The sequence below is a fragment of the Aegilops tauschii genome, chromosome 6 (assembly GCF_002575655.3).
Source record: "Aegilops tauschii subsp. strangulata cultivar AL8/78 chromosome 6, Aet v6.0, whole genome shotgun sequence".
In the NCBI taxonomy this organism is placed as follows: Eukaryota; Viridiplantae; Streptophyta; class Magnoliopsida; order Poales; family Poaceae; genus Aegilops; species Aegilops tauschii.
In genome coordinates this window covers 16,317,841-16,344,494 of record NC_053040.3, presented here as the reverse complement: position 1 = coordinate 16,344,494, position 26,654 = coordinate 16,317,841, and the positions used below count along the sequence as shown (strand labels likewise).

The following is a 26,654-nucleotide window of genomic DNA, read 5'->3' as shown; positions in this document are numbered from 1 at the left end:
TTTACTTATTACTAGTGCCTCTTTCTGGATCCGACGCCCCTGTGCATGCCAAGGGTGCCACTTCCCGCGTCAGCCATGGCTCTGTTGTGCCTGCTATTCCGCAGTGGCGAGGTGAAAGTGCAAGTGTCACTTAAATTATATTTTGGTGTGATGACAATATGGTTAGTGGAACTAATATCGGTTGCTAAAGTTTATCTCAGTATATTAGTTTCAAGTTATTCTTGATGGAGGTGTGCGACCCAATTCAAAAAGATCAAAGGCGTGGTTTACCGGCGGCTTGAAGGTTTTCTATTTTGATTCGATTCGAGTCGTAGGAAAGACCGCACTATTAAGAGGGGTCTTTGCGGATTTATGTCGTGTGGGAATGCCATTGCCAAAACTTATACACGAGCCTTCCCACTCCTACCACCAAATATCTGTAGTGTGCTTGCTGTGGTACCCAGAAAGTTTGCAATAGAAGGTTTCTGGATACCCCGTGGGCACGGGGTCTTTTGACCCCCGTGCACATGGGTAGTCAGGAATTTTCTGGGTACCCCGTGTGCACGGGGTACTGCGTAACTCCATGGGTACCCAGTGTGCACGGGGTCTTTTGACCCCCGTGCGCATGGGGTGCTGCGTAAGTTCCTGGGTACCCCATGCACACGGGGCTGACTTAGCCCATGCGCACGGGGTCCAACGAGCAGAAATAGTACCCAACCAAGAACACTATAAATAACTCCCTTCTTCCTCCTCCATCCCTAACCCTAATGTCTTGTTGAGCTCCACCATCGCTACACCTCATTTTGCTCAATACTCTCAATGCCTCCACCCAAACTTGTTGAAACTTTGGGGATTGGGAGAGCAAGATCAGATCTACACTCTGACCAAACCAAATCGCGTTCCCCGCATAATTTCTCCACCGTTTTCCGAAGACTAGTAAAATAGGCGGATTCTGGAACCCCAAGGATTCAACGGTATATGGATATGGAAAATAATCTTGGAGCTTGGGCTCCTAGGCGGTTAGAGGTTCCTCCGGAAGCTTCCTTGCTTGTGGTGTGCTCCGGAGAAGTTTGTAAATGTGTGGTGGTCGCCTTCAAGACCAACCCAGAGTGATTCGAGGCTCATCCATTGGGGGTGACTCGAAAGATATTACGGTGAGCCTTCGGTGGCGTTCTGCAAGCTTTGGCTCCGGCACGGCTCTAAACGGAAAGTAGCTCTTCCCCAATGAAAAGTGAACTTGGGGGAAGAAATCTATGTCATCGTCTCACTTGTGGTTAATTCTTTCCCGCACTTTACTTTGCCTTGTATGCTTGTTGGCTTGCTAATTAGATTGTTGCCTAGCATATTTAGCTTTAAGCTTGCTTGTCATATAAGTTGTGTTCACCTAGTTGCATATCTAGTGAACCCTATTTATCTACTAAACCTTAAAATTGACAAGAAAGATTAAAATTTGTAGTCTCCTATTCACCCCCTCTAGTCGACTGTATCGATCCTTTCAATTCATATCAGAGCCTCATGCTCTAATTTAAGGTTTTACATCCTTAGAGGATATGGATGACATAGGGAATGTGCGAGGTGTCACACCCCTTGCGGAGGATGGCGAAAACCTACCCCCCGCCATGCCCGATGCACTTGTTGCTCCGGTCATTGGTCCCGCCGCCCCATTAACCCGGGTGCCCCCTTAACCGCGGCTGACATTCTTTCAATGTTTGTGGACCTCAAAACCGCCATGTTGAAAGTAGTTCGTTCCTCGGTCAGTGAGGAAATTGGTGCTCGCTTAAAGCCCTCAACATCCACATCAAACTCATTAGATCCAAATCAGAGTCGGGAAAATACTGTCCTTTCAAAACTCTTGTGCACAAGGAATCTGGCTTGGTAATTAGGCACCATCCATGCTTCCCAAGCAGAGCAAGATTGAATTGTTGCATATCTCGAAATCCCAATCCTCCCTTGCATTTTGGCGTTGCAAGGTTCTTCCAGGAAGCCCAATGCATTCCTTTCTTGTTAAGATAGGTACTCCAAAAACATTTCTCCATTGGTGAGGTAACACTCTTACAAAAAAAATTAGTCAACTAAAACATACTCATGGGGTAGATGGGAATAGCCTGAACCACCAATTTCAACAATGTTTCTCTGCCGGCGCATGCTAGCAATCTTTCAGACCATCCCTGAATTTTCCTTCTAGCTCTCTCAGCAATATAATCAAAAGTTCCACTTGTGATACGACCCACTACCGTAGGGAGTCCCAAATACCTCTCGCTAAAGGCCTCAACATGGATGTTCAGAGCTGCCTTCAGCGAGTTCCTCACCGCATCGGTAGTGTTAGAACTGAAATATATTGCACTCTTGTCCCTATAACACATTGACTAGATGCATTGCCATAAAGCTGGAAAATATTGTTAAGTCTTACTGCACTTTGATCCTTCACACTTATGAATATCAAACTATCATCTGCACAAAGGGCTACCGCCTTGCTTGAGCAACCTCGTCGGTTTCCACTCCAGCCACGACTTCCGCGATGCATTGACCATTATGACTGTGTGTGTGTGGGTGGGGGGGGGGTGCCATTGGCTTACCTTCAAATTCTTCTCCAGTCTCATTGTCTGTGTCGCTACCATTGTGACCGCGGGGGGATGTTGAGTATAATGTTTATTTAGGAAACATAGGATAGCATAGGATTTATTCCACCTTGCCTTGTACTCCAAGATGATCCTGTATTCCTATATATATACCCACGAGGCTCAAGCAATAAACATCAATTCCACCAATTCTTCTCTAATCCCTTCTAACAGGAAAGAGAAGTGGGATTAACCGTAGGCTGCTAATGCCCATATGCCTCAGATTGGAAGCCCATACACATGTACTTCTGCCAAGTTTTCTACTCACCCAAGATCTGAATAACAAATTCCTGAAAATTTGTCTTGTAGACTCCCTAGACTCTGAATCCTACTTTCCCTTCATCGATTAGGTTTCTTGGTGGTACAGGTGGATGGAAAGACATAAAAGGAGACAGTTGCATGTTCCATGGTTTTGAGAGAGAAATGTAGGAGGAGATGATGATAATACTATCCGCAGATTGATCAAATAAAGAAGCAGAGCAATTATTCGATCGCACACACTCTATTGGGCCAGGGTATTTGTGGTAGTGGGTATGGAAAAACAACATATCGGTGACTTAATAGAAATAACACCAATATATGTTACTCCTGCATTTGTTTTGGTGGAGGAAGAGGATATGGCACATAAGATTAAGAAACCATGGAATCAATGGGGAAGTAACTGAGAAGACAAATCAGGTTGTGTCTCTCCTTTGCTCTTTGTCAAATATGAATCCTAAAAAGAGTATACATGAATTAGACCATTTCCTCAGAGTAGCCCAAGAGTATATATGCATTAAATTTGAGACAATAACATATACAAAAGAGAATAATTTTGGTATATTGCGTTAGAGTATGGCATGGTTATGCCAGATTTGAAACCGCGCACTCATGATTAGTTTATTATACATTGCAAGAGAAAATACATCACATCTTGCCAGTATTACATTCCTCAGTTTGGTAAACAAATATAAGTAGAAGGATGGTACGAAAATATGCTGGAAATTCTAGCATTTCAACACCAAATTGCATTACATCTTGCACAACTCTGCCTATCCAGTATCCAACATGTAAATCACCAACTCCCTTGTTTTATCTACCCAGTATCCAGCATGTGCCGCAGTTCCCCTGAAGCATTGTTCAGTACAAAAGGTCGGCCATTCCTGATGAGGCCACCAAGCTAGTTCCACCAACCATCCCATTGTGGCTCCTACTCTATGGAGTTCCACAGGGAAATTAGATGCTAAGATGAACTAACAAACCCACAATCTACCATATAAGATATGCAACACAAATCCCGTCCTAGCTGCTTTTCACATGAGGTAAAAGCTCTATCTATTTTCATCAACGAAAACATGAGAAAATAAAGCAAAACGTAATGTAAACTGTTTTGCCTGTCTCAAAGCATCTACAAGGAATATAAACCATCAAATCACAGGATAACCAACTCTAGACATATGTGTATAACCAATGCATGGTGTCTCAAACATATGACACAAATTTGAACATCACATATAGCTACAGGCACACATGCCTACACCACACTCTGCAGCACAGGCCGCATAACTTCTAGCCCCTTGGATTTTTTGGCGTATATATGCTGATAACGAAGAACAAATAGCTCCTCATCCTGCACGAAGTCAACAAGATAAATAGGGAAACTGCCATTAAGGTCGATCGGAGCCTCCCCGTCGTCTCCTCTTCGCGGGTATGTCACGTCCCTAAAGCATGCATGGTTCGCATTTCGTCCAATGCTGCCAGGCTCGCTAAATGAACTAAAGAGCTAGGAGACCCAGTACAATCAAATCAAGCAACAGATGATAAGAACATCTAGATTCGTTAGAAAGTGCAAGCTGAAATCCCAATTGGAATCTGTCGCACACGCCTGGCCATGCACCCCTCTAGCACTCCTCGACAACTTCCCCATGCCTAAATGGAACCTGCTATAACATTTTTTTGTCATGGCATGGCAATCAACACAAAATGATGCAAAATAAGAAAGAAAGCAATAATTGAAGTTGTGCTAGCACATTCTAAAGGTGGCTCAATCTAAAGAAGCATTGAATGCAGACAAAAAATGAGTAGTGAGTGGTACTGCAATACATGAACCACAAAAAGCACTTTGTTTCAGCATTCGATCACACCTCAGCTAAAAAAATCACATCCTTCGGGAATATCAACTTATTTTAAACCTCTCCAAAACTTTTTTCACTAATTATGTTAAGGCGGGGCCGAGAGGGGGGGGGGGGGCAGCGCTCCCTCCCCGAAAGCGCATGTAACTCCGCCATTGATCTTAATGTTGCTTGTTTGAACTCTGTTACACTCCTCTGACACCATAAATCGGGGGGGGGGGGGATAAACCACCAAACCACCGGATAACCAACTCCATACATATGTGTATAAACAATGCATGGTGTCTCGAACATATGACACAAATCTCACATATAGCTACAGGCACAAAGGCCTACACCATATTGCCCTTGCACAGACCGCACAACTTGTAGCCCCCGTGGAGTTGGTGGCATAAGCGGGGGGCATGGTAGATATGCTGACAACGAAGAACAACTAGCTCATCTTCCTGGACGAAGTCAACAAGATAAATAAGGCAACTACATTAAAGTCGACCAGAGCCTCCTTATTGTCTCCTCTGGGCTGGTATGTCACGTCCCTAAAGCCTGCATGGTCTGACATGTCGTCCAATGCAGCCAAGCTCACCAAATGAGCAAAAGAGCTAGGTGAGCCAGTACGATCAAGAAGTAGATGATAAGAACATCAAGATTCGTCAGACGGTGCAAGCTCAAATCCCAATTGGAATCCGCCACAGGCGCCGGGCCATGCACCCCTCCAGCAATCCCCAACAACTTCCCCATGCCTGAATGGAACCTGTTGTAACATTTTTGTCATGGCATAGCAATCAATACATAATGATGCAAAATCAGAAGTACAAAAAGAAAACAATCATTAAAGTTGTGCTAGCACATTCTAAAGATGGCTCAATCTAAAGAAGCACTGAATGTGAGAAAAAAATGAGCAGTGTGCGTTATTGCAATATATGAACCCTAAATAGGAGATAAAATTAGAAGTTCAAATAACTTAAGACCGTAAAAAACACTTTGTTTCAGCATTTTGTCACACCTCAACTAAATAATAAATGCAACAAAATCACATCGTTCGGGAATATCAACTTAATTTAAGCATCTACAAAAAAAATTCCTTCACTAATTTTGCTAATTGGGGGGGGGGGGGCAGCGCCCCTCCTTCCCCAGAAGCGCATGTAGCTCCGCCATTGATCTTTATGTTGCCTGTTTGACCTCTATTACTCTCCTCTGATACCATAAATCAGAGAGAGAGAGAGAGAACAAATAATGGGTACTGTGTGCTACTGCAATACATGAACCATGAAAAGGAGATGAAATTAGAAGTTAAATAAGGTAAGACCCGAAGAAACACTTTTTTCGTCATTCATTCGCACTTTAGCTAAAATTGCAACATAATAGCATCCACTTGGAATATCAAGTTGGCAAGAGCTTGCACCCAAACCAAACAAAAGGCTATGACGAGCAGGGATGACATCTAAATAACATACATTTCATAAAACTAAGTTAGGTTATCTCCAAAAGCAACTTAACATACATTGAGTACTCCTGCAAGGTACAAAGTGCATACTTCAACACACCAGGAAAGCATATGCAGATTGCATATCTTGGTAAATACAAGTAACCTATTAAAGACCAAACAAAAATAAGGTGGCCCTTTCATTAAACTTACCAGAACAGAAGAGTATTCTGGGAGAGGAACTTCCCAAGTAAATCTATCCATCGTACCTGAATTAAATTCATACAACAGAAAAACTAAAGTGTTTTAGGCTTTTAATTTTCCAATTGCATGAATTCTGGCTATAAGATACCATATGAAATATATTTCACTTTCGTTTTCACCCAGTTCACAAATTTATGATCAACTAAACTAATTAATCAAAGAAAAGGAAGACAACTTCTACAAGGCATGAAAGGTACACTTGTGTATGCTTAGAAACGAATCAAAGAGCCTCTATTTGACTTGAGAGAGAGAAGTGGGGAGAGGGGAGGAGAAAGAGAGAGAGAGAGTACACTTACTGATAAATTCAGTAAATAGGCTAATGCGCCTATTTGCATGCTATTTATGGCTGAATTGTGCTATTTTCTATAAGTACTTCTGAGTGTTGCGGGCTTGGTTTAGTTAAACGGATGAAATATCAATTGTTTTATGTAAATTACATCCAAACTTTGTTGAATTCCGTCATGTTTGATGTAATTCGTCTGGTTTGTTGAAATCCGGTTTGAAATGTATGCATGCATGGTTGGATGGCCGGCTCCCGCATAATTGTCCGTGGACGGATACTGTGTCCAATTTGGAGGTTAGCGTTGTAGATGCCCTTATACTCTCTATATATAATGCACCATTTGTCATCCGGAAAAAAACAATTGCTGACAAAAGTTGATTCATCTAATGGATTCCACCAAGTATGTCTGCATTGTTAGAAAATCAGTAAAATATGGCTATTTGGTAACGCTAAGTAAGCCTGCTACATAAAGTTTTCCATTAATTCAGCTCTTAGGAAGAATAAACCTCATCAAATGCTGACTCCTTGTCATTTATCATGCAGCCCCGAATATGAACATCACTACATTCAGAATACTCCAAGCTATTTGTTATCAGTCCTGATATGGTAGTAGATGCACACGACACGTTATCAAGAGGAAGAAATGAAATATTTGTAAGAACATAGGGGGTGTCACCAAAATGTCATGCTGAAGCGATCAATACCACACAAGAGCAAGCATCAACATTTGCCACCACCCTTGGCAACACATGGACTTCAATAAAAGGGCCCCTAAAATCGATGGTCGTACAAAAACTAATATTGTGCAAGCGACGCCCTCGCATTGGAGGCAAATGTGCTATCTCAAGCATGAATGAGTTCACAATCAGGAATTGCACTGTAGCACTGTGGGACAAATAGCCATGGCAAACAACCGTCCCATCTTCTATTAGTTCACCTTGTAGTTTCGGTACAAGACCATGATTGGAACAGAGGTCAAGGAACAAATCTGCAATCCTCGCAGGAACTGACGTATCGGCTATGAAAAGCAGCCGGACAGGATAAGCCAAAATGAACCTGGAAGAGCAATGTATATCCTGCATCCGCTGTGCGTAGAAGCGCAAGAATCCGGACCGCAAAAAAATTTCATGATAAAAGATGAAAGGAATCTTTTGAAATACCAGAGGTCTGGCAGACTTGGCTAAAATAAGGTTCCTAGCGGAAGCATCGTTAGAACATAAATTGGACTTCATTGCCTTACTTGAGACTGGTAGGGATAATTTTACATCACAATTTCTTGGCACCTTATCTGATGGTGTTGACTTTGACTGGCACTGTCTACCTCCAAGAGGAAGATCCGATGGGATCTTACTTGGGGTTAAGTGCGAGACGTTAGAAGGTCGAAACATAGTGCTAGGGGACTTTGCCGTCAAATTCAGAGTGCACTCAAAGGTTGACGGGTTTCAATGGGTGCTAGTTGTAGTATATGGAGCCACGCAACTGAAGCTCAAACTAGACTTCCTAGCAGACCTTGTGCGGGTTTGTGGGGATGAGAGATACCTATACTTGTCAGAGGTGATTTTAACATTATCAGGAGGAGAGATGAACAAAATAACTATAATTTTGATGGCAGATGGTCATTTATGTTTAACACGATTATTGAAAGTCTAGAACTGAGAGAGATAGAACTCGCAGACAGAAAGTTTACTTGGGCAACACACACTGTCGAATCCGAGTTATGAGAAGTTGGATCGAGTTCTCGCAGTTATTGAATGGGAAGAGAAGTTTCCTTTGGTGACAATCCAAGCATTACAGAGAGCGATCTCTGATCATACCCCGCAGCTTGTTGACTCTAGGGATGCGACACATGTGGGAAACAGGAATGTCTTCTTTTTTAAATTAGCATGGTTTGAGAGAGATGGCTTCTTTGATCTCATAGCCTAGGAATGGGCTAAGGCCACAGGAGGAAGGAAGAATATTGAGAAATGGCAAAATAAGATTAGGTACTTGAGGCAGTTCCCGAGGGGTTGGGCTAAAAATGTAAGCGGAATTTATAAGATGGAAAAGGACAGGCTTATAAACCTTATAAATGAGCTTGATATCAAGGCTGAATCCACCCTTTTAGATGTGGATGATTAGGCATGTAAGATGGAGGCCAAGCAGAGATTGCGAGAGACTCTTAGAGAAGATGAGATGAAATGGGCACTTAGAGCTAAAGTGCGAAAGATCATCCAAGGGGACAACAATACCTAGTTTTTTCATATGATTGCAAATGAAAAACATAGAAAGAAGAAATAAATTCAACTTGAGCATGATGAGGGCACAATTGTAGGACACGAGAACCTTGTATATCTCTAGTTATTATAAAAAAATGTTTGGGGCTCCCGAAGACAATTTTGTGTCTATGCACAAGCACATGATCGAGGATATTCCTCAGTCCGGGACAGACGAGAATGAGATTTTATCCGCACCATTCACAGAGAAAGAGGTGTTTGAAGCAATATCACACATGAATAATAATAAGGCGCCTGGCCCGGATGGCTTCCCGGCAGAATTTTAGAAGAAATGCTGGCATATTATTAAAGGCGATCTAGTACCAATGTTCCATGACTTATTTAGTGGCCATCTGCAGCTAGTCCACCTAAACTTTGGGACGGTTACATTGTTGCCAAAGAAGGAGGAGGCGATGCGCATTGAGCACTTCCGTCCAATTTGTCTGCTTAATGTGAGCTTTACTTTTTTTTACTAAAGTTGGGACGAACCGGCTGACACGGATTGCACATAGTGTGGTGCAACCAACTCAGACGACTTCCATGCCGAGCAGAAACATGCTAGAGGGTGTGGTGGCATTACATGATGCTGGGGAACACAGTAATTTCAAAATTTTCCTACGCACACGCAAGATCCATCTAGGTGATGCATAGCAATGAGAGGGGAGAGTGTTGTCTACGTACCCTCGTAGGCCGAAAGCAGAAGCATTATGACAACGCGGTTGATGTAGTCGTACGTCTTCACGATCCGACCGATCCTAGTACCGAAAGCATGGCACCTCCGCGATCTGCACACGTTCGGCTCAGTGACATCCCGCGAACTCTCGATCCAGCTGAGTGTCGAGGGAGAGCTTCGTCAGCACGACGGCGTGATGATGGTGATGATGAAGTTACCGACGCAGGGCTTCGCCTAAGCACTACAACGATATGACCAAGGTGGAATCTATGGAGGGGGGCACCGCACACGGCTAAGACAACTGTCAACTTGTGTGTCTATGGGGTGCCCCCTCCCCCGTATATAAAGGAGTGGAGGAGGGGGAGGGCTGGCCCTCTATGGCACGCCCAAGGGGAGTCCTACTCCCACCGGGAGTAGGATTCCCCCCTTCCCTAGTTGGATTAGGAGAGCAAGGAAGGGGGAGAGAGGGGGAAGGAAAGGGGGGCACCCAATTAGGATTGGGCTTGAGGGGGGCGCCCCCCTTCTAGGCTCCCTTCTCCTCTCTACCATTATGGCCCAATAAGGCCCATATACTTCCCGGGGGGTTCCGGTAACCTCCCGGTACTCCGGTAAATGCCCGAACTCACCCGAAACCATTCCGATGTCCAAACATAGCCATCCAATATATCGATCTCTATGTCTCGACCATTTCGAGACTCCTCGTCATGTCCGTGATCAAATCCGGGACTCCGAACAACCTTCGGTACATCAAAACACATAAACTCATAATATCGATCGTCACCGAACGTTAAGCGTGCGGACCCTACGGGTTCGAGAACTATGTAGACATGACCGAGACTCATCTCTGGTCAATAACCAATAGCGGAACCTGGATGCTCATATTGGTTCCTACATATTCTACAAAGATCTTTATCGGTCAAACCGCATAACAACATACGTTATTCCCTTTGTCATCGGTATGTTACTTGCCCGAGATTCGATCGTCGGTATCTCAATACCTAGTTCAATCTCGTTACCGGCAAGTCTCTTTACTCGTTCCATAATGCATCATCCCGCAACTAACTCATTAGTCACATTGCTTGCAAGGCTTATAGTGATGTGCATTACCGAGAGGGCCCAGAGATACCTCTCCGATACTCGGAGTGACAAATCCTAATCTCGATCTATGCCAACTCAACAAACAGCATCGGAGACACCTGTAGAGCATCTTTATAATCACCTAGTTACGTTGTGACATTTGATAGCACACTAAGTGTTCCTCCGGTATTCGGGAGTTGTATAATCTCATAGTCATAGGAACATGTATAAGTCATGAAGAAAGCAATAGCAATAAACTAAATGATCAAGTGCTAAGCTAACGGAATGGGACAAGTCAATCACATCATTCTCTAATGATGTGATCCCGTTAATCAAATGACAACTCATGTCTATGGCTAGGAAACTTAACCATCTTTGATTCAACGAGCTAGTCTAGTAGAGGCATACTAGTGACACTCTGTTTGTCTATGTATTCACACATGTACTAAGTTTCCAGTTAATACAATTCTAGCATGAATAATAAACATTTATCATGATGTGAGGAAATATAAATAATAACTTTATTATTGCCTTTAGGGCATATTTCCTTCAGTCTCCCACTTGCACTAGAGTCAATAATCTAGTTCACATCGCTATGTGATTTAACACCAATAGTTCACATCACCATGTGATTAACACCCATAGTTCACATCGCCATGTGACCAACACTCAAAGTGTTTACTAGAGTCAGTAATCTAGTTTACATCGCCATGTGGTTAACACCCAAAAAGTACTAAGGTGTGATCATGTTTTGCTTGTGAGAGAAGATTAGTCAACGGGTCTGCCAAATTAAGATCCCTATGTATTTTGCAAATTTCTATGTCTACAATGCTCTCCACGGAGCTACTTTAGCTAATTGCTTCCACTTTCAATATGTATGCAGATTGTGACTTAGAGTTATCCAGATCGGTGTCAAAGCTTGCATCGACGTAACTCTTTACGACGAACTCTTTATCACCTCCATAACCGAGAAATATTTCCTTAGTCCTCTAAGGATAATTTTGACCGCTGTCCAGTGATCTACTCCTAGTTCAAAATTGTACTCCCTTGCCAAACTCAGGGCAGGGTATACAATAGGTCTGGTACACAACATGGCATACTTTATAGAACCTATGGCTGAGGCATAGGGAATGACTTTCATTCTCTCTCTATCTTCTGCCGTGGTCGGGCTTTGAGTCTTACTCAACTTCACACCTTGCTCACATGCAAGAACTCTTTCTTTGATTGTTCCATTTTGAACTACTTCAAAAACTTGTCAAGGTATGTACTCATTGAAAAAACTTATCAAGCGTCTTGATCTATCTCTATAGATCTTGATGCTCAATATGTAAGCAGCTTCACCGAGGTCTTTCTTTGAAAACTCCTTTCAAACACTCCTGTATGCTTTCCAGAAAATTCTACATCATTTTCGATCGACAATATGTCATTCACATATACTTATCAGAAAGGCTGTAGTGCTCCCACTCACTTTCTTGTAAATACAGGCTTCACCGCAAGTCTATATAAAACTATATGCTTTGATCAACTCATCAAAGCATATATTCCAACTCCGAGATGCTTGCACCAGTCCATAGATGGATCGCTGGAGCTTTGCACACATTGTTAGCACCTTTAGGATTGACAAAACCTTCTGGTTGCATCATATACAACTTTTATTTAAGAAATCCATTAAAAAATGCAGGTTTGACACCCATTTGCCAAATTTCCTAAAATCGGCAATTGCTAACATGATTTGGACAGACTTTTAAGCATCGATACAAGTGAGAAAATCTCATTGTAGTCAACACCTTGAACTTTGTCGAAAACATTTTTGCGACAATTCGAGCTTTGTAGATAGTAACACTACTATCAGCGTCCGTCTTCCTCTTGAAGATCCATTTTATTCTCTATGGCTTGCCGATCATTGGGCAAGTCAACCAAAGTCCATACTTTGTTCTCATACATGGATCCTATCTCAGATTTCATGGCCTCAAGCCATTTTGCGGAATCTGGGCTCATCATCGCTTCCTCATAGTTCGTAGGTTTCGTCATGGTCTACGAGCATGATTTCCAGAATAGGATTACTGTACCACTCTGGTGCGGAACGTACTCTGGTTGACCTATGAGGTTTGGTAGTAACTTGATCTGAAGTTTCATGATCATCATCATTAGCTTCCTCACTAATCGGTGTAGGCATCACTGGAACTGATTTCTGTGATGAACTACTTTCTAATTCGGGAGAAGGTACAGTTACCTCATCAAGTTATACTTTCCTCCCACTCACTTCTTTCGAGAGAAACTCCTTCTCTAGAAAGAATCCATTCTTAGCAACAAAGATCTTGCCTTCGGATCTGTGATAGAAGGTGTACCCAACATTTTCTTTTGGGTATCCTATGAAGACGCACTTCTCCGATTTTGGTTCGAGCTTATCAGGTTGAAACTTTTTCACATAAGCATCGCAACCCCAAACTTTAAGAAACGACAGCTTAGGTTTCTAGCCAAACCATAGTTCATACGGTGTCGTCTCAAAGGATTAGACGGTGCCCTAGCATTCTATAAATCAATGAAGGGCTATCTCATACTAGCATGGTTCTTAAAGAAAAAGAAAAACACAAAGGACACCAATCATGTAAACAAAACAAAAACCGAGGTATACCGATAATTGTTGAGGAAGAAAGATGGGATGCCAACCGGGGCATCCCCAAGCTTAGATGCTTGATTATCCTTGGAATATTTACTTGGGGTGCCTTGGGCATCCCCAAGCTTGAAATCTTGCCTCTCTTTATTCTTCTCACATCGGTAACTCCTCGTTCTTCGAACACTTCATCCACAAAAACTTTGTGAGATCCATTAGTATACTAAAGCAAATCACTACCATTAGGTACAGTTGCAAACTCATTACAATTTCATATTAGCACTTTATCTACTGTATTCCAACTTCACCATGGTTCATACCCCCCGATACTACCCATAGATTCATCAAAATAAGCGAACAACACATAGAAAACAGAATCTGTCAAAAACAGGACAGTCTGTAGTAATCTGGAAGTTTAGTAAACTTCTGTAACTCCAAAAAATTCTAAAAAATATGACAATTTAAAAAATTTGTACAGAAGTAATGTGCAAAAATTTTCAGACCCATTTGACTTTCCTGTAAAAAAATTAAATCACGCGCTACAGCGAAAGTTTCTGTTTTTGTACTGCACATAGTAAACAAGCAATCTAATCATCCTAAAACCAAAGCTTGGCACATTACTTTTATAATACAATGGTTATATACAATGAGATAATTATTTTCAGAGAAGCTTCCATGAATTTTTTTACATTGTTTCCATGAGCATGAACACAAGTGTTGAAGGTCGACCCTCACTTCTCCAATGCATAACCTTCCAATCACTTCTCTTATTGAAAAACTTTTTAGGCATGAGAGGCAAGTATTTTTTTTGCATTTTCATTCTTCTAAAAAAAATTGTATGTTTCACCCACAACTAAGTAGAAACAAAAAGGAAAAACAAAATCTACTTAGTGAAGAAAGCAAACAAGCACACACGAGAATATCAACCCCACGCTATTGCTCCCCGGCAACGGCGCCAGAAAAGAGCTTGATAATCCCCAAGTGCAGGGAATCATCGTAGCAATTTCCAAAGGTGGAAGTGATAAGTATGGAGTGTCGAACCCACAAGGAGCTAAAGATAAGATCAATATTCTCTCAAGTCCTATCTGCCACTAATACGACTCTACGTACACCGAACGTTTGCTTCCAACTAGAAACGAGAAATAAAACTACGTTGTGGGTATGAAGAGGATAACTTTGCATGATATCGGAGAGCTAAAACATAAAAGTAGGTGCTGTTATCATAAAGTTAGAATATATTACTAAATATTATAAATAGCGAGTGTGGAATAATGATGGGTCGGTGTGCGAATTATCCTAGGCAATCGTTAACAAGACCGGTAATCACTATTGCAATTTCATATGAGGAAGAGGCATAAGCTAACATACTTTCTCTTCTTGGATCATATGCACTTATGATTGGAACTCTAGCAAGCATCCGCAACTACTAAAGATCATTAAGGTAAAACCCAACCATAGCATTAAAGCATCAAGTCCTCTTTATTCCCATACGCAACAACCCCCTTACTCGGGTTTGTGTTTCAGTCACTCACCAACTCACTATAAGTGAATCATGAACGTATTGCAACACCCTACAGCGGGAATCCCTCACGCTTGTGCGACACGGAGGGCACCATAGGACAGCACCAAAATAAAACATACAACTCATACCAATCTAGATCATCAATCAACCCAAAGACAAAGGATATCTACTCAAAACATCATAGGATGGCAACACATCATTGGATCATAATATGTGGCATAAAGCACCATGTTCAAGTAGGGATTACAGCGGGGTGCGGGAGAGTGGACAGCGTAAAAGAGATGAGGATGGTGATGATGGTGGTGATGTTGGTGAAGACGATCACCACGGCGATGATTCCCCTCCCGATGGCACTCCGGTGCCACCGAGAGAGAGGAGGAGATATTCTCCCCCTTGTGCTTCCTCCTCCATGGCCTCCCCCCTAGATGGGGAGAGGTTCTCCCTCTGGTCCTTGGCCTTCATGGCGATGATGGCCCCTCCGGGATCCTCCTCCATGGCCTCCGGTGATGATGTCCCCCTCCGGCAGGGTGCCAGAGAGGGCCTAGATTGATTTCTCGTGGCTACAGAGGCTTGCGGTGGCGGAACTTCTGATTTAGGTTATTTTTTGGGGGTTCTATATTTATAGGAATTTTTGGCGTTGGTTTCACGTCAGGGGGGGTCTCCGAGTCGTCCACGAGGCAGGGGCCCATGCCCAGGGGGGTGGGCACGCCCCCACCCTCGTGGACATCCCGGGACTCTTCTGGCCCAACTCTTTTGCTCCAGGGGCTTCTTTTGGTCCATAAAAAATCAACAAAAATTGGCACGTCAAAATTGGACTCCGTTTGGTATTCCTTTTCTGTAAAACTCAAAAACAAGGAAAAAAACAGAAACTGGCACTGGGCTTTAGGTTAATAGGTTAGTCCCAAAAATCATATAAAATAGCATATAAATGCATATAAAACATCTAAGATGGATAATATAATAGCAGGAATACTTCATAAATTATAGATACGTTGGTGACGTATCACATATCATTGGCTAGGACGAACGGTTCGTCAGTGTACCCAAGATTGTTCAGATCCACTGTTGTCATTCCGTACTGTAGGTCTACCTGTACCCCGCCTCCTGACAGATTGACCCATTTGCACTTAAACAAAGGGACCTTAAAATCATGTCCGTAGTCAAGTTCCCATATGTCCACTATGTAACCATAATATGTGTCCTTTCCCCTCTTGGTTGCTGCATCAAAGCGGACACCGCTGTTTTGGTTGGTGCTCTTTTGATCTTGGGCGATCGTGTAAAATGTATTCCCATTTATCTCGTATCCTTTGTAAGTCAATACAGTCGAAGATGGTCCCCTGGACAACGAGTACAGCTCATCACAAACAGTGTTGTCACCTCTGAGACGTGTTTCCAACCAACTGCTGAAAGTCCTGATGTGTTCACATGTAATCCAGTCGTCGCACTGCTCCGGGTGTTTAGAGCGCAGACTGTTCTTGTGTTCATCGACATACAAGGTCACCAAGGTAGAGTTCTGTAGAACTGTGTAGTGTGCTTGAGACCAAGAATGCCCGTCCCTGCATATTATTGAGTCCCCTCCAAGCGTGCCTTTTCTAGTCAGTCTCCCCTCATACCGCAATTTAGGGAGACCTATCTTCTTAAGGCCAGGAATGAAGTCAACACAAAACCCAATGACATCCTCTGTTTGATGGCCCATGGAGATGCTTCCTTCTGGCCTAGCGTGGTTACGGACATATTTCTTTAGGACTCCCATGAACCTCTCAAAGGGGTACATATTGTGTAGAAATACGGGGCCCAGAATGACAATCTCGTCAACTAGATGAACTAGGACGTGCGTCATGATATTGAAGAAGGATGGTGGGAACACCAGCTCGAAACTGACAAGACATTGCGCCACATCACTCCTTAGCCTTGGTATGATTTCTGGATCGATCACCTTCTGAGAGATTGCATTGAGGAATGCACATAGCTTCACAATGGCTAATCAGACGTTTTCCGGTAGAAGCCCCCTCAATGCAACCGGAAGCAGTTGCGACATAATCACGTGGTAGTCATGCGACTTTAGGTTCTGGAACTTTTTCTCTGGCATATTTATTATTCCCTTTATATTCGACGAGAAGCCAGTCGGGACCTTCGTACTAAGCAGGCATTCAAATTCCTTCTCTTCTTTGGTAAGAGTGTAGCTGGCAGGACCTTCATACTGCTTTGGAGGCATGCCGTCTTTTTCGTGCAAACGTTGCAGGTCCTGCCGTGCCTCAGCTGTATCTTTTGTCTTCCCATACACGCCCAAGAAGCTTACCAGGTTCACACAAAGGTTCTTCGTCACGTGCATCACGTCGTTCGAAGAGCGAACCTCTAGGTCTTTCCAGTAGGGTAGGTCCCAAAATATAGATTTCTTCTTCCACATGGGTGCGCGTCCCTCAGCGTCATTCGGAACAGCTAGTCCGCCGGGACCCTTTCCAAAGATTACGTGTAAATCATTGACCATAGCAAGTACGTGATCACCGGTACGCATGGCGGGCTTCTTCCGGTGATCTGCCTCACCTTTGAAATGCTTGCCTTTCTTTCGACATTGATGGTTGGTCGGAAGAAATCGACGATGGCCCAGGTACACATTCTTCCTGCATTTGTCCAGGTATATACTTTCGATGTCAGCTAAACAGTGCGTGCATGCGTGGTATCCCTTGTTTGTCTGTCCTGAAAGGTTACTGAGAGCGGGCCAATCGTTGATGGTTACAAACAGCAACGCGTGCAGGTTAAATTCCTCCTGTTTGTGCTCATCCCACACACGTACACCATTTCCATTCCACAGCTGCAAAAGTTCTTCAACTAATGGCCTTAGGTACACATCAATGTCGTTGTCGGGTTGCTTAGGGCCTTGGATGAGAACTGGCATCATAATGAACTTTCGCTTCATGCACATCCAAGGAGGAAGGTTATACATACATAGAGTCACGGGCCAGGTGCTGTGATTGCTGCTCTGCTCCCCGAAAGGATTAATGCCATCCGCGCTTAAACCAAACCATACGTTCCTTGGGTCACCTGCAAACTCAGCCCAGTACTGACTCTCAATTTTTCTCCAGTGCGACCCGTCAGCGGGTGCTCTTAACTTCCCGTCTTTCTTACAGTCCTCACTGTGCCATCGCATCAACTTGGCATGCTCTTTGTTTCTGAACAGTCGTTTCAACCGTGGTATTATAGGAGCATACCACATCACCTTCGCAGTAACCCTCTTCCTGCGGGGCTCGCCGTCAACATCACCAGGGTCATCTCGTCTGATCTTATACCGCAATGCACCGCATACCGGGCATGCGTTCAAATCCTTGTACGCACCGCGGTAGAGGATGCAGTCATTAGGGCATGCAGGTATCTTCTGCACCTCCAATCCTAGAGGGCATACGACCTTCTTTGCTGCGTATGTACTGTCGGGCAATTCGTTATCCTTTGGAAGCTTCTTCTTCAATATTTTCAGTAGCTTCTCAAATCCTTTGTCAGGCACAGCATTCTCTGCCTTCCACTGCAGAAATTCCAGTACGGTACCGAGCTTTGTGTTGCCATCTTCGCAATTGGGGTACAACCCTTTTTTGTGATCCTCTAACATGCGATCGAACTTCAGCTTCTCCTTTTGACTTTCGCATTGCGTCCTTGCATCGACAATGACCCGGCGGAGATCATCATCATCGGGCACATTGTCTGGTTCCTCTTGATCTTCAGCAGCTTCCTCTGTTGCAGCATCATCGGGCACATCGTCTGGTTCCTCTTGATCTTTAGCAGCTTCCCCCGTTGCAGCATCACCGTATTCAGGCGGCACATAGTTGTCATCGTCCTCTTCTTCTTCGTCGTCTTCCATCATAACCCCTATTTCTCCGTGCCTCGTCCAAACATTATAGTGTGGCATGAAACCCTTGTAAAGCAGGTGGGTGTGAAGGATTTTCCGGTCAGATTAAGAATTCGTATTCCCACATTTAGGGCATGGACAACACATAAAACCATTCTGCTTGTTTACCTCGGCCACTTCGAGAAAATCATGCACACCCTTAATGTACTCGGAGGTGTGTCTGTCACCGTACATCCATTGCCGGTTCATCTGCGTGCATTATATATAATTATGTGTGTCAAAAGTAAGAAAATTAGACAAGTATCTATGTAAAGTAAGATTTTTTTATTTCAGAAAGAAGATAAGAACAAGAGGCTCACCACGGTAGTGCCGGCGACGAGATCGGCGCGGGCGATCGACTGCGGTGAAGACGGGGACGGGGCGTGACGGACCGCTAATATAAACCTAGACAAATCTCGGGAAAAATGGAGCTCGGAGGTCGAGCTTTGAGAGGAGAAAGCTTAACTAGTGTGGCTCGGGCATTTCATCGAACACCTCATGTGCATAGGAGGTGAGCTAGAGCACCCAAATGCCCTCCCCTCGCCGTCGAGCAAAAAACATATCACTGTGGAGTGCTCTGCGGCAGCGATGGGGTATATATAGGCAACTCATTTGTCCCGGTTCGTGGCTGGAACCGGGACTAAAGCTCCCCCTTCTGTCCCGGTTCGAGCAACAAACCGGGACCAATGGCTGTGGGCCAGGAGCGAGGCCCATTGGTCCCGGTTCGTGCCTAGAATCGGGACAAATGGGTCCACACCAACCGGGACCAATGCCCACGAGGCCCCGGCCGGCCCCCTGGGCTCACGAACCGGGATGAATGCCCCCCATGGGTCCCGGTTCGTGCAGAACCGGGACTAATGGGCTGGCCAGGCCCGAACCAAAGCCCTGTTTTCTACTAGTGCCTAATCCCAATCATCATGTTTGGACGAGGGCCTTCATCAACATCAACTGCGGTCTCTATCAAGATAATGGAGGAATCATTCATGGAGCTCGGGGGCTCAACGTCAACATTGCCCTCGGGCGGCCGTGTTGTTTTTTCGAACAGCGAACTTGTATCCGCTACCACCACCTCCTCGAGCATCGCTTTGACGATTCCTTTGGTCGAATTGTGCGGAATTGAGTCTACAACAACACTGTAAAATGTCGCCGCGTTCCGATGGAGCAATCTCCGCCGGTCTCTGATATACTGGAGCCAGGTCGAATCTGGACGGGAATCTGGACGAGTTTGGAGCGTGGTGTCCAGCATCTAGCTCGGACGTCCTTTGGAAGAACCAACCGTTGATCGGCTGCGGAATTTCTATATCTACCACCCCTCAAAATTTCGGCTCGATCCGACTGTCCAAACTCCGGGATCTTCCGATTAGTGCATCACTTTTCAGATATGTTTTCTGCGCGAGAACGAATCCGACCCGAGTTCATCTTTTTTATGAACGGGATTTTGGACATCCTTTTTGAAGGAAGTTTTGTATGGGGTATTGTGTTTTGTTCCCAAACACATCCCACTAATTCTAAAGACTTTTCCAATATGATCTTCACCATCGCGCCGGTGTCAAACCAGCCCGACAACGTAGCCGACCTGCGCTAGACACGTCGTCGCTTTGTTGAGCCGAGCTCAACTTCTTCGGATCATCATCTCGGCAAGCCGAGCAAGAGTTCGACATCGCGAAGGATAAATCATCACCAACATCGCCGCCCCACGGATTACATGGAGCGGGCACACCGGCATCACCGCACGGTCACTTCATCAAGCCGGCATTGACCACGTCATGAGTTATGACCTGCATCGGCATGGCCACACCGTTGCTTCTTCGCGCCGATGTCCATCACGCCGAATTACTTCAACACCTCGGTTGACATGGCAGCTGCAACGTCTCCAAACCGACCTACTTCGTCACCTCGTCTGGACCGGGGGTTTCGCCATCCCTTCATCAACCTACTCCGGGGACATCGCGTCGTCAGCCGACCAGCTTCGTCACGTTAGCTGGACCGGGGGCTTTGCCTCGGCGAGCCAACCTTTACCAGCATCGCCATGCTGTCGCTTCACCACCCATCAGGCAATGGGTATGCGGATCGAGTCCCAATTTTGGGAGTCACTTTTGTTCGGACTGCTACAACAAATAAACCAGGTGTTATTAATCCTAGCAATTTTTGCTTGTTTGGGTTTATTTTTTCAAAGGAATTATTACTCTGGTTTGTTCCATCATCTGTACACAGATCTATCAAATGGTGGCCGCATTAACGACGGTCGCGTGGTGGTTCGGTGAGTTTCCGTACATAGTTCGGCGAACGCCGCATCTGGAACTCGGACCGACCTGTGAATTCAGGCTTTGCCACGCCTTTACCGCATCACGCCGACGCCCTGCATCGACATTGACTTCGGCGCCAGGCCACATATCTTTAAATAAATTATTTTTCATTAAATTAATTACGCGAGGATTTTTGTTATTTATATTATTATTGTTGTCCTGCACTATTTTACATGTGCAGGTAATGGACTTCGACTGCGTCACGTGGTCTCTTCGGCAAGCCGACGTCGTCGTCCCAATCGGCGTAAATCGGCTCACGTGATCACCTTCTTGGTCGAGTTGCCATACCGACGTGTTCGGTTGCCTCGAGGACTTCGGCATCGCCGAGAAAGCTCTACCTCATCGAGTGTTCGGCGCACAGACCATAATTTCTTTTATTACTCACTTTGCATAAATTATTTATTATGCAACAATTTTTTAATTTATTATTATTACTATTATCTCCGATTTGCACTATATTTTGTGCACAGGTAAATGATTCGGGGCGGGCAGTGTTGTCACCTCGGCGTACTGACATACCACGTCACCTCGGCTGGACGGGGGGCTTCGTCAACACTTCATTAACCCACGCCGGGGACTTCGGCGCCACTCTGCCGGCCTGCATTGGCCATGCTATGTCACCACTTCGGAGTGCCGAGCTCTTTGCTCCGCCACCTCAGGACCGGCTTGGGGGATGGAACCTTGTCCCGCATCAAGCTCGGACTGCGTCATCAATGCCGAACACATTAACCAGCTAAGTCGCTTTCATGCTCAAAATTTTAAATTTTTAACTTGTGTTCGGTTCGACCATGCTCACATATGTTGTTCGTTAAGAAAAACTCCCCTTACCCATGTTAACTGGGGGCTCTTAAAATTTACACGAGCCGTTCTATAATAATGTGTTTTCTTCTTGGTCATTGCAAAGTCTTTCTCTACAGCTCCTTTTTGACTCGAGTGTATGGTCAATAGCCGGATAGCCTAGCTTCTCTCTAAAGCCACTCGAATTTAGTTTGCTAAACTGGTCTCAGAGAAGCACTCCGCCTTCGGGATAAGGAGCTTGAAGCCGTAGGCTGACCCGCTCGAAGTCTTGAGATCGGATGTGTCATGTTAAAGCACGACAGAAGCACAATTTTTTTAAGACCAATTTTTGGATTGGCACCAAATGACTCGGTTTAGTCCGGACGTCAAACTTTTACATAAGTTTTTGGCTTTTTGAGCCTATGGCACTTTTAAACTATTTGTGTGTTTCCAGCATAAGTCTCGTAGTGCAACGCCGGAAACCTTTAGAGATTCTGCAAAAACATTCTCGGATATTGCTATATATGCATCGGTTTCGAATTGTGTCTTTGGTCAATAGTTGGGTTGCCCGGCTCCTGTGCTTGCCTCCTATGTTCCGCTTTGTTCGGCTAGGTGTGCAAAGGGAGAACCACTGCGATTGTGCTTCCAGCTCGCATGGTTAAGCACCTCAGTGGAGAAAGCCGAAAACTGACTGTCACAATAAACGTAAACTAGTCAGCGATCCAATGACTATGTTAAATGACGGGCCGTTCATAACATTGGCCGAAGTGTTTTCGGTTTGACCTCGGCTGTCGCCGAACACTAACCGGGGGCTAGTAACTGGCCTCCCAACTTTAAGCTCCTATGACTAAGTGAAAGTTATAAAGCCCACATATCTGATTGCCTCGTTTTCACTAACACAACCGCGCTCGGGCACCGAGACGTCGGCTAAGGGTTGTTTTGTTATTGCGAAAACACCCTGCGTAACATCTACAAGGGGGCGGAAGCCGAAGATGGGCCACTTTCAAATGATAAACAGTCGCAACGGAGTCAAAATAAACATATCATTAGCGTTTGCAGCCTTCCATAATCATCGTTATAAAGCCATAAATATGCATCAATTTGACTTAAGATTTTGGCCAAGATGGGTTGCCTGGCTCCTATGCTTACCCCTACGTTCTCGATTGTTCGGCTAGGCGGTAAAGGGAGCACCTCTGTGATTTTTACTACCGGGTCATCCGAGTTAGTACCTCAGACTGGGTGAAGTTGAAAGCTAGCAATCTTAAAGGGTAACATTGGTCGGCAACGACGGAATTGAAAATTTTGGTTCATTAATACCATAGAGTTCGGGAACTTCCCCGAACTAAATCCTTAATATTTTCCTCCCACATTGATTGGAGGTGAGGTTTCATGATCATGATCAACATGAGAACCCAAAGAAAGGAACCGATAGCAGGACTATTTTCTTTGGAAGATGTTTCTTACGATTAAGTAATATAACATATCTCTCCGCGTACCTTTGTTTATAAAACTATATGACCGGATTGCCTTGTTTGTCTAAACCTTTGCCCTTATAAAGGCTTTATAAAGTAGGACAAACACTCCCCAGCTACTGGCCGAGGAGGTTGAAGCCGATGGTCGGTCAACAAAGTTTTGTACAATGCGGATCCGAGCATTAATGATGTAAAGTACTTGGGTACATAGAGTCATTACACTTAAATTGTGAGCAAAAATCAATTTTTTCGCAGCCAATCTTTGAGACAATCGAGCAGCTAACATAACGCTCTCATAGTTCCTTATTGACATTGATTTCTATCTATTAAGTCCCTTGAGGCCGATCTTGGCGAGTTCAGCTTTCGTTAGCTCTAACTCCTTTATGAGATCTTTATTCTCTTTCCGAAAAGTTTGTGTTAAACACAATAAATTTTTTCTGTCAAACGGATATCGATCCTTAATTCGGCCACCCATGCCCACATTAAGGCTCTGGGGCTACTGGGCTTTGCGCTCATTATTTATAAATATTAAAGGGGCACATCGATCCCCTGATCTGGTGTTGCCACCCGACCAGCGGCTCGGGGGCTACTGCATTGCTTATTCAATGCAGAGAATTCAAAGTGCTCAGTGTTCGGCATGACCGAACTATGGGCAAGCGCGTCTTCGGACAACAATAAGTACCATCTGGGACTTATCCGACATCAAGCTAATATATCACGGCAACTTCTCACAACCCTCTCTCAGGGGCCTGTTCGCCAATCATTATTTCTAATATATTACACTGCGTTTCTATTCCTATGTATGCTGCCGAGCTAGGAGTTGATCCTCAGGCCGATTTTGCAAATTGACCTGAGTCTCGGCGGCTATTAGGATCAACAGTTTTATGTTTTCCTTCAGGTGCATCTCGGGTTTTATACCGACACACACCTTGAGGGCTACTCGATATACATATACTGGCTATATATCTCGGCAGAGAATAAATTGCACCAATAAAAAATATTCACAAAAAATCAGCCCGCGGTCGGGGTGGTGCACCACCTCAGAAGCAGTCGGACATAAAGCTCGGGCGCCAGTGGTTGGCTCCATAGAGGGCATTTCCGGCATTAAGCTCGGCTGAATTCGTTCAATCTTTTAAAAGACCGAGGTAGTTTACGACACCTCGGACACTGACCATCGTTGGAGCTCGGATTCGAATGGCTCGTTCCATAGAGAACTTTTCAGTGTTAAACTAGGATAACCTCCTTCAAACTTTTTCTAGCCAAGGTGATCTACGACACCTGGATGTAGTCCGGCGTTGGAGCTCGGATATAGTCAGGCGTTGGTGCTCGGCTGCAAAAGATATCTCGAATGCAGTCCGGCGTTGGAGCTCGGATGCAAGAGGACACCGCCGCACGGGAACAACTTCAAACCCGAGGTGTGGCGTAAAAAATAACAAGGCATTGATAAAGGCCGAGAACTTAAAGGGGCTCCTCGGATACCCGACGTGTAAACTCTTCGGATTCACCTCGGCGATCCTCAAGATCGAAGATGAGAAGATTTGTTGAACCAGTTTTCAAGACCGACGACTGAAGATGAAGAACAGTTCAGAAGAATCGACGAGCGTCCCCAACTTGAAGACCTGTTCAGGGGGCTACTGACGGTGTCCTGGACTAGGGGTTACTCACCACGTCGTCTCCCGATCAGTTGGATTGGGCCAAGGACCCCCATGGCCGTTTACTCATGGGCCAGTTCGGACAGCCGAAGTATACACGAGGAAGATTTCACAAGACTTGGTGATCAAGACAAGGACTCCTCTCCACCGGCGTATTCCACTAGGACTCTTGTTATCCTAGGCCTCTGGTACATTATATAAGCCGAGGCCGGGCTAGTCGATAGGGATATGCTAGATCATTATGACATTACTCATCATACCCTTAGGTCTTAGACCACAACATATGATCTCGAGGTAGATCAACTCTTGTAACCCTATATTCATCAAGATCAATCAAGCAGGAAGTAGGGTATTACCTCGATAGAGAGGGCCCGAACCTGGGTAAACATCGTGTCCCCTGTCTCCTGCTACCCATCGATCCATGACACGCAGCTTGGGACCCCCTACCCGAGATCTGCCGGTTTTGACACCGACAGCCCACGCTACAAAGGTGCTTTCCTCATCATGCTTTCTACACCAGCGGTGTTCTGTATGTCCATCATCGACAGTCCCGCCGGATACATCATTGTATGCTTCCTCATCGGCGTCTCACTTGCCACCTTTGCGTCGTGCCAGTATTGGATTAGCACCATGTTCAATAGCAAGATCATCGGGACAGTCGGCGGCTTAACGGCGGGGTGGGGAGACATGGGTGGAGGTGCCACACAGCTCTTCATGCCTTTTGTCTTTGATGCCATCAAGGCATGTGGTGCAACACGTTTCACCACGTGGCGCATCGCCTACTTCGTGCCAGGAATGATGTTGGTGGTGATGGGCTTGCTTGTGCTCACTTGGGACAGGACCTCCCCGATGGCCACATGAGGAACCTCCAAAAAGATGGTGACATGAACAAGGACAAGTTTTCCAAGGTTCTCTGGGGCGCCGTCACCAACTATCGAACCTGGATCTTTGTCTTCATCTATGGCTATTGCATGAGCGTCGAGCTCACCTCAAACAACGTGATTACCGGGTACTACTATGATAGTTTCTACCTCGACCTTCAAAAAGCAGGCATCATTGCCGCCTGCTTTGGCTTGACAAATATCTTTGCACGCCCCATGGGCGGGTACCTCTCCGGCCTTGGTGCCCGCTACTTCGGCGTGCGTGCCCAACTTTGGAACATCTGGATCCTCCAGACCGCTGGCGGAGCCTTCTGCCTTTGTCTTGGTCGTGCATCAACCCTTCCCACCTCCATACATAGCATGCATGGTCCTGTACTCCTTCTGCGTCGAGGCTGCATGCGGCGCCGTCTATGGTGTCATCCCCTTTGTCTCCCGACGCTCCCTCGGGCTTGTCTCTGGCATGACAGGTGCAGGCGGTAATGTTGGGGGTGGTCTCACACAACTCCTCTTCTTCACTTCATCGCAGTACACCACTGGCAAAGGGCTCCAATACATGGGCATCATGATCATGGTGTGTACGCCCCCTGTCGTGCTCGTGCACTTCCCGCAGTGGGGCTCCATGCTCGTGCTTCCCAGCGTTGACGCCACTGATGAGTACTACGCCGCCGAGTGGACAGAGGAGGAGAAGGGTAAGGGCCTCCACATGGCCGGCCTCAAATTCGCCGAGAACAGCATCTCCGAGCATGGTAGACACAATGCCATCCTCACCATACCTGCTACCCCACCTAACAGCACGCCACAACACGTGTAAGCCATCAGATTTTTACCTCAGTGTATACGGCGTGCCTATAAACACGCCGTATACGTAGATGC

The 26,654-nt window shown here is 45.1% G+C and overlaps 1 pseudogene; it reads left to right on the top strand.

Annotated features, from left to right (window-relative positions):
- Positions 1–5,564: 5,564 nt before the first annotated feature.
- On the top strand, positions 5,565–26,592 carry LOC109785032 (high-affinity nitrate transporter 2.1-like; annotated as a pseudogene).
- Positions 26,593–26,654: the final 62 nt, after the last annotated feature.